Source organism: Anabrus simplex, chromosome 1, assembly GCF_040414725.1.
Source record: "Anabrus simplex isolate iqAnaSimp1 chromosome 1, ASM4041472v1, whole genome shotgun sequence".
NCBI classification, from domain to species: Eukaryota; Metazoa; Arthropoda; class Insecta; order Orthoptera; family Tettigoniidae; genus Anabrus; species Anabrus simplex.
The window spans coordinates 971,056,765-971,073,605 of NC_090265.1; the positions used below are offsets into that span (position 1 = coordinate 971,056,765).

At 42.0% G+C, this 16,841-nt stretch overlaps 1 long non-coding RNA gene across 1 annotated transcript in view; it reads left to right on the plus strand.

Moving 5' to 3' along the window:
- LOC136875289 (uncharacterized) overlaps positions 1-16,841 on the plus strand; it is a 340,845-nt gene that overhangs the window by 36,448 nt on the left and 287,556 nt on the right. The window contains exon 2 of the long non-coding RNA XR_010860419.2: positions 4,354-4,431. This is a non-coding gene — a long non-coding RNA (uncharacterized lncRNA). The remainder of the gene's footprint in view (positions 1-4,353; positions 4,432-16,841) is intronic.

A 16,841-nucleotide genomic window follows, 5' to 3' on the forward strand; every position in this document is an offset into this window, starting at 1 on the left:
CAGTGGTACAGTGGATGTATTCTACCGTCCCCATCCACAGGGGTTGTGCTGTTACGGTGTTGCGGAGTTCCGTTGGTATCGTGCGGAAAGAGAGGCTGAAAGAATTACTGTACTTTTAGGTACATCTAGTCCCTTCTACCTCGCTGGCGTATTGTGAAATTGTTAACGGTACTGCTTCACCGTGTCGAAGGACTGATACTAAAGGCTCCGTCTATGAACCGACCGCAGGCCTTTTAAGTGTGCAGAATGTTGACGATCCCACGTCACCAGCAAGGAGGTAACCCTCGCAGTACAGGAAAACAGCCTATTTGTCATATATTATGACACAACAAATTTGGTTACTAGTTTTCTTCCCCAAACTAGTGAGGCTGCTAGGCATGACAATCACAAAAAAAAATAATTTGAGAGCTTAGGTTGGTGACCACGGGGCCTCGAGCTAAGTCTAGATTTGCTTCCATTTACTAGTACCAGTCCTTACCTTTGTCTTTCTTATCTGACCTCTTTTGGTCAGCCTTTGTTCTCTCCATACACCGACGACATTAGGCTAGTGCCGCCTAGGGAGTAGCATTTTTATGCCTTTCGTGTCAGTGTTCCTAAATCGAAAAAACAGAAATCGAAAATTTCTGAAGATAGTCGAAATTTCGGAAGGGATTTACAAATATGTCCATTTTTATTATTTCACCGACAATGAAATATTAGTTAACATTGAGCGATAGAACTGATTAATTTATCCGAGGATCATCTTATTTCTATTGTTCACGGTGATGATGATGATGATTAAAAGGGCCTAAGATCTAGATCATCGCCCCTTCTATTTCTCTGGCTCAGTCCGGTGGTATTTGAAGGTGTTCATATACGTCAGCCTCGTGTCGGTAGATTTTCCCACGGCACTAAATTTCGGCACCTCGGCGTCTCCGAAAAACGTAAACCTAGTTAGTGGGGCGAAAAGCAAATATTATTATTACTACTTTTTCTCCTTGCCCCCATGGATATGCTTCATCGTCAGATGTAGAAAGACCGTACCGAATTCGAAATCCTAACAGAATTTTACTCTGAGATTGCCCCTACGAATTATGTGGTGGGTCATGTACTTATATACTAGCTCATTCAGCTGTAATTCACGAGTGCTTACGTGTAAGAGACCATCATAGGCACGCCAAGGAAGTCTTTTTCAAGGTAATACAGTACACCAGCATCGCACCTCACATTCTCTCAACACTTAACAGCAATATAATGAAGGAAGTTACATACACAATGATCTATTGATGTACAGCAGTGTAGAACACTTCTGCCTAGTAACTTGTCCACTAAGCGACAACGGAAAAATCGTAACATTTCCATCTAATTCGTGTATTTTAGGATTGTTTCAAAATTGGAATATTTTACGAAATTTCGGAGGATCTGGCAACTCTGACCTTTCTTTTTTTCCTTTTCCGTCGCCTTCATTCTTCGAAGTCTCGGACTTTCTGATTAGTATTAAGCGTTGATGGTTGGCGATTTGTACTTCCTCTTGAAGCAATCCCCTTCGAAGGCTGAAAGTATTGTCCACTGCAGAAACTGGCTGCTGTGTCCCCTGCACTTCAATTTACCATCTTTACAGATGCAAATAAACTATTGAAGTACAATTTGAACTAAAATCTGCGTATCGTAATGTCCAGCCCTAAGATGAAAAACTTCAGATAGAGAGCTGCTTCTAGCTCAGCGAGCAATGATAAATATGGCAGATGCTCCATTTCAGATCATCAGCAGTACTTCTCGACTTTGGTTTTAGTAGGAATGCACGAAAATCCCTCCAGTACTCATTTGGTTAATAGGGTCGGCATACGAGGTGCCGGTTGAGAAATTGAGGGTGGTTGTTAAGTGCTTAGATTTATTAGGGATCGAACGTTGGTCGCTGTCAACCTTATTCGTTGAGCACTCTAGCTCTACTGCTTTGCTCTCTTTTTGAGCTGAGCACGAGTAAGCCGTCAGCGGCTTGGTGACCTCGGGACACCAATTGAGTCTAGCATTCCACGTATTTGTGTCAAACTCCCCTCCTTCGTTATTCCTGTCCGACCTCCCTCGGTCGATTTTTGTTCTCAGTTCGACCTATACGGAATTAGGTTTACTGACACTAGGATTTCTCGAATTTTTCACATTTTGGCTTTCATTTCCTTGCCACTTGATTCCTTGATATCCTCATGGTTGGAACCAATTCTTATGATGTCGAGAAGTGGCTCAGGCGGTAGAAACACTGGTCTTCTGAGCTGAAGTCGGGTTCGATCCCGGCTCGGTCCGGTGGTATTTCAAGGTGCTCAAATACGCCAGCCTCTTGACGGTAGGTCTACCGGCACATAAAATACACTTACGGGACGAAATTCTGGTACTCAGTCTCTGAAAGTCGTAAAAGTGGTTATTGGGACGTCGAGCCAATAATAATAATAATAATATAATAATAATAATAATAATAATAATAATAATAATAATAATAATTCTGAATTTTAGGGCTGATTTATCTTTAACAGAAACAAAACACACCAATGAACAACTTTTAAATGCTATTCTTGTGCGTGTGGTACAATTATCCAATCTCTGTTTAGTATGTTGGTTTCCTACGTTGATAACCGTAGAATAATTCAGCCAAACAAACAAATCCCATGGTGCTGCAGGCCTGATGAGCCTTGGCCTACCTAGCGATCGCTGCTCATGCTCAGCTCGAAGGGCTACAGATTACAAGGTGATACATGGTCAACGCCATGAATCCTGGGCCATTATTCTTGGCTTTCTCAACCGAGACCGCTATCTCACCTTAAGATAGCTCCTCTATTGTTGTTACATTGGCTGAGCGGACATCGAACCAGCCCTCAGATCCAGGTAAAAATCCCTGACCTGGCCGGAAGTCGAACCCGGGGCCTCCATGTAAGAGGCAGGCTCACCGGATCGGCGATAACCGTACAAGGGAAGTAAAACCTATGGAATTCATAACTTGACTTCCGCCGCTGGAGTCGGCTCATAACCTAGAATATATAGATCGAAGGAAGTGGTATATCTGCATTCCAGTTATAGGAACAGGAATATAAGTGGAATGTGGACTTGCCACTGTAAACATGATGGGCTGATGGATTGGGTTACATTCAAATAGTTCACTGATATGGTGTTCCTCATGTTTGGAGGTGGTATTGTGCAGTGCCATTTAAAAAGAAGATAAGCACTCCCGTTACATGTGTCTACACACCCATCATGATTGAATAGTGTTGGATTCTTGGTGTAATTTCCAGGTCAAGCTGTTGCGCTGGAATGCGCGCTAGCCGCTGGCTGGCCTACACTCCCACATGCTAGCGGGACCACTCAGCTGGCACACATGCTCACCACGAGCCGCAAGAACTCAAGAAATCAAAAGAAGAAATGCCAACTAGAGTTCTGTGAGGAGCTGAACTTCTAATTCATAAACTTTGTGATATGAAAATAGTATGCTTTTTGCGTTTCGAAGACCGGAGATAATGGAGAAGAAATTAGTTCTACCAGAGGCGAACATTTGTTGCTTGGAGATAGCTGGAGAACAAGTGTGGACCAAGAACCTGTGGTAGAAAAGTAAGACACTGTCACGCTTAGTTGAAGTTCTGATAGACATCATAGGTCCTTGCTATTGCTGTCAACAAATTCACTCACCACTTGGCCGGCTGAGCAGACTCGCCGTTAAGTACAGTATTTGACATACGAGGTGTGTGAGAAAAGTAATGAGACTGATTTTATACTGACTGAAGTTTTTATTTTTTTTCAAACAACAATGTTATCGCCTTCAAAGTAGTTCCCTTGGGCAGCTATACACCGGCGAGTCGTTGTTCCCACTCTTGGTAGCAGCGCTGGAAGTCTGCAACTGGTATGGCTTTTAACTGGTCGGTCAGTCTTTTTGAATGTTCTCCAGAGTTCCAAAATGACGTCATTTTAGGACAGGTTTCCGAGATTCTCACACAAGTTAAAAGTTAGGGCTGTATCTTAATTGAGACCACAGACCCTTCCTTCCTGGCCAGAGAGAAGGCGTTACCTTCTAGGTGGCCCGCTCCTCTCCTTCGGGGAGGGGATTGTAAACCTTCCCTAGGTCCCTTCCTTCGCAGTGGTAACCCTTTCCTATTCCATCTTCGCAATAAATAAATGCATAAATAAAAAATAAATAAATAATGCCTGAGTTGGTGCGACGTCATAGTACTTACCGGTACAAAGGAAGTCATTTTAGCTATTTCTGCCTCTTCTGTTTCGCTCTGTCTTGCAGGTACCTCGAAGATACTGTAAACTGTTTTTTTATTCATTTTTTAACATTCTTTTAAGAGACTCGTTGAGTTTCATTCTTATAATACGATTTTCCCTTGGTTTCAGATATTTGCTTCAGCAACAAAACAGAAATATTTCTACACAAACAAGGGACACGCCATCTAGAGGACATTCAGGCGCACGGTGAGTACTACCCTTTCACATTTGCATTCGATTAAAAAATCAGAAATGTTGCTTTTATTTAAGTAGACCCAGGTGTTTACTGAAAAACATGGAAATGCAATTGTAAGACCAAAACTACATTCTGTTAACTACAACATTATTTGTAACTTATTATAACTCAGTTATAGGACTAGTCTTAATTTAAGGGATTAACAGTATGCAATGCTTAGCCCACCAGTCGCCATGATTGTTAAGACATTTAAGTCTAAACGGTCTGACACCGTGGTTAGCCGGTTGGAGTCCCGTTGGTCGAAAATTTTTCACCGTCAGAATGTTGGGCGGCGGGGTAGGGGAGGTGGTGTTATAAAATTTCTAATCACGAGATTGCGTGCCAAAAGCCTTTAAAATTCCAAACTTCTCCGCAGTACTCATATGGATGAGGGCATATGATTCTGCTGGTGATTCGTCCGTCGGATGGAGACGTTAAGCCTTCAGCAGACCCCTTGGTGCTATTCGACAGGAGTAGGCTATATGCCGACACCGGGTTTCTCCCTCTCCCTTCCTACTATCATATATCACGTCATTCATTTAAGCTCATTAACACCTCTGATGAGATTGACGTCAGGAAGGGCATCCGTTCATAAAAATCCCGCCACAACAGATTCATCTTGCCTCATACCCGACCCCGTAGGGAAACGGGACAAGGGTTAGACAAACAGTATGCAGTTCGCATAAACGTGATTTCAGTAAGAAAACTTTCCTTCTAATATTCTGTACACACACTCTCTCTCTTCAATGAAACTGCTGTACAGTGTACATTACAAGCCAATAGAATAGAATAACTAATTATTTACATTTTTATATTAGTGTAGCTTGCACATACATTTGTACATACATATTACCCCCCAACGATATAAATATCTAAAACAAACAAAGCAAACCCCAGGCACTACAGCCCCGATGGATCTTGGTTTACCAAGCGACAGCTGCTCAGCCCGAAGGTCTGCAAATTACCAGGTGATGGATGGTCAGTGCGACGAATCCTCTCTGCCATTATTCTTGGTTTTCTAGGTCGGGATGTAAATATCTATCAATAAGAATTGTAAGGAATCATGTACATATGCCCATAGCACTTATCTATAGCCTGTAAATACCTCTCTGCATTGAAATACTCGAGTCTATGGTGAGTATTCTCAGGGATTCTCTGGATGTTTACATTTGATGATAGTGGGGAGTAGGCACAGTCCTGCTTATATCGTTGAAGGAGGTTATTGTGGAAGTGGCAACGTCTTGACCTAGGGCACTGTCATGGCGCATTTGATCGTGGCTGTGTTAAGAGACCATTGTGTACAGAGGTGTCATGCAAATATGTCACGTTACGATGGTGGTGATTATTTTTAAGGGGTAGTAGGCCCTATACCTGGGAAACCATCCTCCCAACACTAATCAGAAGGGAAAATGGAAAAGGTCTGACATTTCGAAAAATGAAGGTGACGGCCAAAGAAAGTGAAGGGCCACAAAGGGCGTGATATTGGAAGACAACTAGGCCTCGCAAATCTTATACCGTCGGGGTCGGAAGGCATCAAGAGTTGGCCAAAGGAGGTCGTATAGAAGAGACGAAAGTGAGGAGTCTGATACAATGCAATACTCTTTGGCATAAAATTCTCCTTCATCGCATTCTCCATCTCTCTCTCTCCCACTCACTCACACGCACACACGCACCGTGCGCGCGTGTACGTTGGTATGTCCGGGTTTTGAGGCATGCAAGGAGTGCACATTTTCGATTTCCGATATCAAACCCTATTTATGGAAGATGATATCCGTTTAGATTAGCCGGCCCGTTCCCGTTTTCGGAGCCTGATTTAGCATGGTTTGGGCGCTGTGTAGCATCATTTTGCGGAGGGTTAGGTACCTCTAAGAACTATCCTGGGACTTCAGGTGGGTTTCGTGTCCGGGTGAGATTTTTTTACCCGAAGTACTGTCGACAGTCTCACTCTACATGTAACTACCGTAGTTTTACTCAATGTGAGAGCTGTACAGGGAGACCGCACATCCTCAGTGTTGTCGGATGCCGTGTTTAACTTAATATGGTCTTTTGAGTGAAGCTTAGTTTTGCGCTGAACTAATCTCGACTTTCTTGTCTGTGTAACTTGCACTAAGATGAAAAGAAAACCTACAACCTGTTTTCCAGTCAGTGCCCGGGTCAGGGATGAAATGAATGAAGCTCCCATCTTGCGGCGAGGCGAGGCAATGATTAATGACTGATAGATTATATGAAATTATATTAGAGAATGTTGCTGGAATGAAAGATGACAGGGAAAACCGGAGTGCCCGGAGAAAAACCTGTCCCACCTCCACTTTGTCCAGCATAAATCTCACATGGAGTGACCCGATTTGAACCACGGAACCCAGCGGTGAGACGCCGACGTGCTGCCGCCTGAACCACGGGGACTATATTGCAGAAAGATACTTACCCTTAATATTAGGAAATAAGTGGAGTTTTATAATGGCAGGCCCTAAACCTGTCAATGGTTCACTACATTTGAAAAACACCTGTCGGAATGCATTTTCTTATCAATCAGTAATCACACTTTATCTGCATTTAGGGTTGTCGGGGCAGTAGTGGCGATTGGGACTTAGAAGTTGGGGGCAAAAAATTCAGACAGCAAAAAGTACCGCGATTTGTTAATAATTAAAGGTACAAGTTAACTAATAAGACAGCCGGGCTTGAACAATTTTTTAAAAAAATAATTCCTATTTTCAGGCGGATAAAATGGAATAACAATGTGCCTTTCTTCACAAAGGCAGCCCTCCTCCCCCCTTTCCCCCTTCCCTCCCTCTAATCGCCGCCACTGGCAGTCGCCAACGTCATATGATTTCTAAGTTTAAAATTTATGGAACATCTCTCTTGGTTCATTATTCCAATCCCTAATTCCTCTTCCTATAACCGAATATTTGCCCCAATTTGTCCTTTTGAATTCCAACCTTATCTTCATATTGTGATCTTCCCCACTTTCAAAATTTCCATCCAAGCTTATTAGTCTATTAGTATAATTTCTCGTCATCTCTCCATTGACAGCTCGGGACATTCATTATATCTACTGTTTGGTGGGTATCGAATAACGTTCGGCTTAAGTGACAGTTCAACTCCTGTCTCTCATTTTACCATTTCTAAGAAAACAACCATCCAATGTTAGATTTTTACGGACGTGCTTATTTTGTACAGTGTATAATAAACGGCCAGCATTACATTTCCGTTTCAACTGAATATTGAAAGTCTAGAACTGGGAGAACTTATCCCGAAGAACACGACTGAGAAGATAAGTGGGTTAGAATCCCACTTTCGAGACATCATGGCAGTGGATTTCCTCGGTCTCATTTTCAGCGGAACTTTACGTGTGATAAGCCACTGGTGCTTTTTCCCTGAACACTAATCGAAGTTAATTTATAAATGCACACATCAGTACAGGTCATACCACTAAACAGCCAGATTTCGTACACAGAAAGTATATTGGACTATTGACTTTGGTGTTCCATAAAAATACAAACCATCCGTATAGTGACTTATGAGCCCCATTTTGTTTTCAAATGTTACTGTACCGATTCGGAGAAACTGTACCTGACCAGAAATATTTGAGAGAATAGTGGTCGCTTCTCTAGCATTTAACGGCGAGTCAAGAGGAGGTATAATGTATAATTCATTATTCTATATGGGATATTTCTAAGCCAGGTCAGTATTGAGTAATAACTGAATGGCAGCACCATTTCCTGTGACTCAAATGGTGCCCTCATAATGATGACCTTAGATGAATCATTCGAAGATAGATAAATCTACTGGGCATTCACAACTGGCTCACGCTCATGAGTCATAAGGAGTCGCACAGGTACTCTCTAAGCTCCCGCCATCAGGCTATGCGCTCTTCAAGCGACTCATTGAATGAGTCATGGACCTGCGCTCCACCCTGGAAGTGGCGCCCACCTGCCCACACACGGTGCAGCCTACACCACAGATTCGGTTCAGCAACCAGCCGCAATTCGGCTACTTGTTACATGACGAAGAGAGTTCATTTCCTACGTAGGGGACATTGGGTTCGAATACAGTCCTCGCCTCGTTTTTCAGTATCGCTCTGTGAGCCAGAATGCTACAGGTCAGTCCTGGTTCCGAAGGATATCCGCACGAGTTAATATCATATTTTCAAATACAAGGCAATCGGTGCGAATTGATGGCAACGATGATAGCTAAAGTTAAGGAGAGATTCCAGGTAGATGTATATCTTGTTTTCCTCCTCCTGTGCCTTGTACTTGCATGCGCTCCCAAGAACATTGAAGTTTGTCATATTTCAAGTCGAGAAGCAATATTTGCAATTCTGGTCCCGAAAATTTGTACCAGATACTGATAAAACCATAGCATAAGTTACAAACAGAATTCACACCCGCTGTAAGTTCCAGGAACTAATAGCTATGAGCCGAGCGAGTTGACCGCACAGTTCGGGTCATCTAGGCTTGAGGTAGTATTTGGAAAATGATGGGTTCGATTCCCATCGTTGCCAGCCCTGAAGACGGTTGTCTGTGGTTTTCCATTTTTTTTAAAAGGCAAAGGTCGCAACCTGTCATTTCCTATCCTTGTCTCCGAAATCTTTCTAGGGCCTACGTGTTACTGCGACATTTAACCACTAAATAATAATAATAATAATAATAATAATAATAATAATAATAATAATTCTTAGCACTTTTCTTTCTCTTTCACATATCTGCAAGTCTATCTTTTCCAATCATGTTCAATGTAGCCGCTCCATACAGGTACTCGTTTAGCAACAGTGTCTTGATGACTCAATTTAGCCCTATAAGATAGAATCTTGTACCGGTAGGTGTTCCTTGACAGTTGAAATGCAATTTCTATTTTTTCTGCCCGCTCCTTTATGGCATTCTTTCCCGACTCTTTCTCTTGCAATATTTCTCCCAAATACTTAAAGCTCTGAACTCTATTTTTTCGTCTCCTATCTTCAACAACTGAGGGGACTCCTTAATGATGGTTATGAACGCAGTCTTCTCAAAATAAATTTGAAGCCCAGTCTTCTTTAATCTATATAATAATAATAATAATAATAATAATAATAATAATAATAATAATAATAATAATAATAATAATCTTCGGCTCAGTACGATGGCAACTGAAGCCGCTCAAATACCTCAGCCTTCTGTCCATAAATTTACCGCTAGATAGAAACTCTTGTGGGGACAAAATTTCGGCATCTCTAAGTCTTCGAAAGCCTTAAAAGTAAGTTTTGTTGCCATTTGCTTTACGTCGCACCGACACAGATATGTCTTATGGCGACGATGGGATAGGAAAAGCTTAGCAATGGGAAGGAAGCGGCCATGGCCTTAAAGTACAGCCCCAGCATTTGCCTGGTGTGAAAATGGTAAACCACGGGAAACCATCTTCAGGGTTGCCGACAGTGGGGTTCGAACCCACTATCTCCCGGATGCAAGCTCACAGCTGCGCGCCCCAAACCGCACGGCCAACTCGCCCGGTTTAAATTAAGTTAGTGGGGCGTAAAACAAGTATCAATATTCAGAATTTAGTTGTAATCGATTCGAATCAGTCTTTGAAAAGTCTTAATCGGTCTCATGAACTTGTAAGTATAGGAACAAATTGAGTTTTCGTAAAGTGTGTTCCTGGAATTATATGGGCCAAAGATGGGTGATGGTCTCAAATTGAAATGCGATTCCAATGCTAAAGGACATATGGGATCAGGGTGGCGGCGGGAGAGGAATGTTTATAGAATCCCTCTGGCAGGCCACCGATCCGATCCTCAGGCGAACGGGAGTCAGAAATAACGTGCAATGTACAGGACCAAGAGAAGCGAAAGAGTGGAACCTACCTACAAATGCAGCTACTGTGAGTTTTTTTAGTAAGCTTAAGAGCCGAAGATTTAAATACACGAAGACTCGACACTTTTTTCTCGACTAATATACAGGTGCATTCTTCTCCTGAAGGAAATATTTAATCATGACATTTTACGCCCCGAGCTTCTTAGAGATTTTTAACACTAATGCTTTGATTCAATAAACGTATACGTTACAAACTTGTGTACGATATACATTTTTTCACTTAAACTTAAAATGGGGATTATGGTAAGTATTCATTACGTTACTGATAAAGATTGTAGTTTTAGTGGATTCTTACATCGTGGCCATTGCCTCTGTTACGTTATTTATCAGTTTTGACCTCGGTATTCAATCCCATAAACTCAGATATTAGTCTGTCAGCAAGTTCGTTAGTTATCTTAAAATTTGTCGTTATTGCTTCTGTTCGTCACCCGTTTTTTTCGCTTTCAAACTACTGTTGTTTTATTTTGTAAACTTTTATTTCAAGAGCTAGGTAAACTAACGTTGATTCCAATTTGTCAGTTCTAAAACATAGCCTAATGTTTCGCTTCATATTTGACAGCATTTGTAATTCATAGACCAAAACTTTTCTGTCGCGAACCCTTAGTATCCTGAAGTTTGTCTCTTAAACACCAATCGGTGTGAGCCTAAGTTAGAAGAAACTCTTAATGTTTCTCTTCTTTTCACTATTTTTAAATGACTTGGATTCTACGTTAAAGCTGTGCTTCTATTTGGTAAATTACTTTCTGCTGTCTCCTTGTGATTAGGAATGATATAAAAATAAATGGTCAATATTTAATAATATTCTATAGCAAGTGATGTAGGTTGGGAGTGTATAATAGCCGTACGTATGTAATAAAAAACTCAATCAAATCTCTATTTGAAATGACGGAATAACACAGGTTATAAACGGTATCGATGTTTACAAGTACTCAAGACGATGGCGAAAAACACCTCAATTATCTAACAGAAATAATCAGCAAGAGAACTTTCTAAACATATTAACTTCGATCTAAGTCCTCCCTGAGTTGTTCAGACGGTACAACGCTGGACTGCTGAGTCAAAGTTGGCGGATTCGATGGCATTCGAAGGTATTAAAATATGCCAGCTTCATGTCTGTAGGTTCGCCAGCAATTGAAAGTACTCGTGCGGGACAAAATTACAGCACTTCGGGCCTGCAAAAATCGTAATAGTTAGTGGGTTGTAAAACCAATAACGTTATTTCATTTTAGGAACTCCGTTCATTGCTTCTCTTATCGACCACTCAATATTTTAATACAATGCAGTTGTGTGTTCAGTAATCATGATGATTTTAATGCCCGGATTTTTAAGCACCAAAAGGTTAGGATTAAACTTATTTTAACAAATAGTGTTTCATTTAGCTCGCATGGTGGTTATGCATTGCGATTTGTATATTAGAGATCCGGACTATTAGATCTCCTATAGCCCCATAACATAACTGTAGAGCGTGCTAGACACCACTTGTTACTCGCCGAATAAGTTTGCGTTAACTATTCTTCTCCTTTTTCTTTATCTGTTTACCCTCCAGAGTAGGCTTTTCCCTCGGACTCAGCGAGGGATCCCACCTCTACCCCATCAAGGGCTGTGTCCTGGAGCTCCAGACTCTGGGTCGGGGATACAACTGGGGAGGATGACCAGTACTTCGTCCAGGCGGCCCCATCTGCTATGCTGAACAGGGGCCTTGCGGGGGGATGGTAACATTGGAAGGGATAGACACGGAAGAAGGAAGTGGCTGTAGTCTTAAGTTAGGTACCATCCCGGCATTTGCTTGGAGAAGTGGGAAACCACGGAAAACCAGTTCCAGGATGGTTGAGGTGAGAATCGAACCCACCTCTACTCATTTGACCTCCCAAGGCTGAGTGGACCCCGTTCCAGACCTCGTACCACTTTTCAAATTTCGTGGCAGAGCCGGGAATCGAACCCGGACCTCCGGGGGTGGCAGTTAATCACACTAACCACTACACCACAGAGGCGGACTGCATTAACTATTAGTGATTAAAAATCCGCTCTATAAGGGGAAGTACGACTAAACAACCATTACCTGTTGACTCTAATGAGACCAAAATTTAAAAGTTTCGATCCTTCGAAGACGGAGCAAATCGGTAAAAGAACAGAGAGCCACGGATGGCGTGAAGATCAGATACTACTAGACTCCGTGAATTTCGTACCATCGGGGTCTGAGAAGAGGACAAGAGTTGTCCAAAGGCTATCAGATAGGAAAGATGTGAGGAGCCTAGCGGAAATGGAAGCGATGCCCAACTAAAATACGGGCCCTGTGCTCGCCAACCCACTCTCCCAAGCAAGGGTATACCTCCACCATAGAGAATAAAATTACTCGTTCATAACCATTTTTAGTGTCTTTCAGAAGTGAAGTGATAGATTTCCCTTTCCTCTTTTTAACGGGGATAGTTATAAAAGCATAAGAGAGGAAAGTGTTCTCGCCAATAACTATCTGACTTTTACATCGTGGTAATCGACTCTTCATTACCTCCGTGGAATTGCTGTAGGCTTTTCCTTTTCGCTGTAGGCATGGTGCGGCAGGAAATAATGTACCTTTAGTACTGAGACATCTGAATTTAGGAAAATCATTACTAGTGTTATGACTCACATTTATGATCCCTATTTATGAATGATTCTGTGTTGTTACTTACTGCCATAGATTAGTGATTCATCAAGGTCGGACCCAGTTTGCGTACTTGTATGTAACTGATGAATCTGTGATCATGCGAGGGACTGTCGGAAAGAAATGTCCCAGTTATTAGTCTTTATTGTTTCATGCATGGGAAATTAATGTATATTTACCCTTTATAGACCGATTATCTAATTTGATTGATCCTAATAGACGATGCTTTACCACTAGACTATTCTGTTGAGGTACTTTCTAAGATCACTTAAAATCTCGTCATCAAAAGAACACATCTCTACCACGACCTGTTATTTGAAGTGGTATTGTTGGTTTTCGGATCTTAAGATCTTGGGTTGAAAGTCGGTGAGTTAATCGGGTTTTTGAAGACTGCAAGAGTCTATTCGGCTGTGGACGTCATACGATGTCGGCATGTAACTAAATTTCTGGTGACACATTCAGAGTTTATGTTACAAAATGGCGCGAAATCAAACTGACTGCGGGCTATTGTTGAGTCTATATTATTATCCAGTCCACATGAAATACTCAAGAGTACAAAGGCACTCCACCACCATCATTATCACCACAACCGACGACTACGACTAACATATTTTAAAGTCATGCGCATCTTTTGGCCAGGCATAGCATCAATACTCCAGTGAGTGGAATCATAAGCCTCTTACAATAGATGTCTGTGGAGTGCCGGCAACATTGGTCATATACATCCGTACTGAATGGTATGTAAGTATGTGTCATTGGGCGGAATACATTCCTAACTCAAATAAATAAATGCTTCTCTAATTTTAGAAAATATAGTTCCTTGCACTATTCAAGCATTTTGGCCAGGTTTCTGAAAATAAAATCGCCAGAAAAATTAGGTTTGGTTATGTCGCTTCTCTAGGGAAAGAAGAGTTGTTGTATCACTTGCCTCTTCTGCTTTGGAGCACGCACTGAGGGCCCCCGTTTAAATTGAATATATCTGAATTTGGACCTGAAGATACACTGCTCAAAAAACGTTTTTAAATGTTCATATCTCCATGATACGCATGGACATTGAAATGAAAACATACTCGCAATGAAAACAAACCTTCTTTGCTACAATGAAGAATTTAAATGAAAAGCGCTCTGTACACTCTGTACACGATGTCATTGGACAACGTGTCATAGTAAATGTAGTCATATACCAGAATAGCTACGTGGTAATTAAGATCTTAATAAGGAGTATAGCCACTCCTTGCGTGGGCCTTCTCATGCTTCTGACAAGGCGCCGCACGTTAAGCTGAGGCAGACTCTCCGTTCTTCAAGGGCTTGTAGTGTTTTGGGGTGGTGATTACTCGCTCAGATGTATTGTTCCAGTTGGCCCCAGACTTGATCGGTCGGATTGAAGTCGGGACTTCCGGATGGACGCTCCATTCGTTGCACGTGGTGCTCTTGGAGGGATCTCCGAACGATACGCTGAAACATTATCATGCACAAATACTGTACTGCATTTCCTTAAAGTTGTCTCACGTGAGGTATCACATGTGGTACTAAGATCTCGCCAATGTACCGTCGAGCAGCGACTGATCAGGAGATCGGTTTTTGTTTCAAGACTTAAGCCTGCCCACACCATAACACATATACCTTCATAAGCAGCGGTAGATTGTACAGTTGTAGGATCAAATCTCTCCCCACGTGTTCTCCAGAATCGCAGACGACCATTTGAACGATATAACTTAAAACGGGATTCCGAAAACAGTACAGGACGCCAGCATCTTCGCTGGCAGTGCAGATTATATCCAACAAACTGCAGTCTCCTGCCACGATACCGTCTGTCCAGTGCAGGTACTTGACCGGATCGTCGGGATCTTAAATTATCTTTTCGAAGCATGTTTCTGACTGCATGGTCACTAATTCGTGCAAGTCCACTTTTTTTAGTGTTCATGTTGTAACTTAGAGGTTTCGGAGAGCTTGTAGACGCACAAAATAATCCTGTCTTGGGATTGTTTCTTTGGTGGCACGTGCCAGGGCGTCTAGAACATTTCCAGTCTCCTGGAAACTTTTCGGCATATACCAAATCTTATTCTGAGCAACCTCTAGCATGGTGACAAAGAATCTCTGCGAGTAGCCTTTTTAAGGCATGAGCTTCATTCGACAACTGCTTCTGTCGTTGCCACACACTTTGAATTGAGGCTTTCGTACCTTACATCGACACTTTCCAAACATCCGGATGTCCCTCTGCTATGTAAACAGGGCAGGTTATTGCCGTAATAGTTTAATCCTCCACCCCATTATGCACTCGTACAATGTAGTTAGGAACATTTAAAGGCGTGATCAATGGTTTTTTTCTTGGGTCAGTGCATAAGGTTTTAGTGGCACAAACGTATCTCTATTCCTTATTTCTACTTATCATTCTTTATGCCAAATCAAAATAGGCCTACTTCCACGGATTGGACAAACACTCAAACGTCGTCTTATCAAATCCTAATGATCTCTGTTAATTTCGTATTAATGTATCTTCATAAGATCGCTAAACAAACCGGTTGGGTGAAGTGGAGTACCATAGAAATTGGAATTCTAAGTCGAGTAATTGAGTTCTGGGACGGTGTATTTCTATGGTGATCCATATGGCGACTTCCGACGTGTAACTCGAGGCAGTTGCGTGATCTTACTTTATAAGATGTCCCAACGCCTCTGCCATGGCTACTTTACTTTACTCACATTAGTAGTAATTCACAGAGCACTGTTAGATACCCATATCTAAGACATTCTCTACCTTCGTAAGTCAAATGACATCTCAATCTTATGTCGGCCGAGTGAGTTAGGAGCGTGCAGCTGTGAGCTTGCATTCGGGGAAATAGTGGCTTCGAATGCCACTGTCGGCAGCCTTTAATATGGTTTTCGATGGTTTCCCATTTTCACACCACGTAAATGCTGGGGCTGTACCTTAATTACGCCCACGACCGATTCCTTCCCACCCTTAGCCCTTTCCTGTACCATCTTCGCCGTAAGATCTTCGTCTGTGCGACGTAAAGCAAATTGTAAAATCTTATGTCGAAATCGGTGATTCTGGCCGCATCTTCAATTTCGATGCGGTTGACTTCTATAATCGAATTGTTAAGTCAGGGACACACAAATTCCATCTTCGAGATTTGCTCAGAACCTTGGGCATTTACTTGAGAACGAATTGCTCAACTTCTTTACTGCATCTTACTTGGTTACGATACAGTGTGCTTCTTCCTGTAAGCTGCCACTCATCTGCATTTTGATGCTGTTTTACTCTTAGAAACGGCAATTATTAGCTTACCGTTGAATTACCACTGTCCACTATACTGAAGGTATTTTTAAGCTGAAATATACTTTTACAAGTTTATACCGGTATTTTCCTGGTGGACGGAAAGAAATGTTCGCCATCGAAGTCCAGTATGAACAATAAACGGGCTTATTTTACGACATACATTGAAAGCCATATACTGTATTAATTTTATAAAGATTGTGACCATAAATGTTGAAAACTGCCTGAGTTTTAAGGATCTATGAAATTTCGTGTTAAAGTCGCTTCGGAAGAATTTGCTATACGTCGTACAGACACAAAAGTCTCAAGGCGACGATGGGATAGGAAAAGGCTAGGAGCGGGAAGGAAGCGGTCCTGGCCTTAATTAAGCTACAGCCCCAGCATTTGCCTGGTGTGAAAATGGGAAACCACGGAAAACCATCTTCAGAGCTGCCGACAGTGGGATTTGAACTCTTTCTCCCGCATGCAAGCAGACGGCTACGTGCCCCAAACCCCGCGGCCATTCGCTCGGTACGTTGCTTTGATAACTTAGTCGAAGTACTGGCAAGTAACTATTTAAGGAGTAATTACTAAGTGTATTTTAAATTTTACAAAACTTACTAAGTGTGATAATTAACTACATAA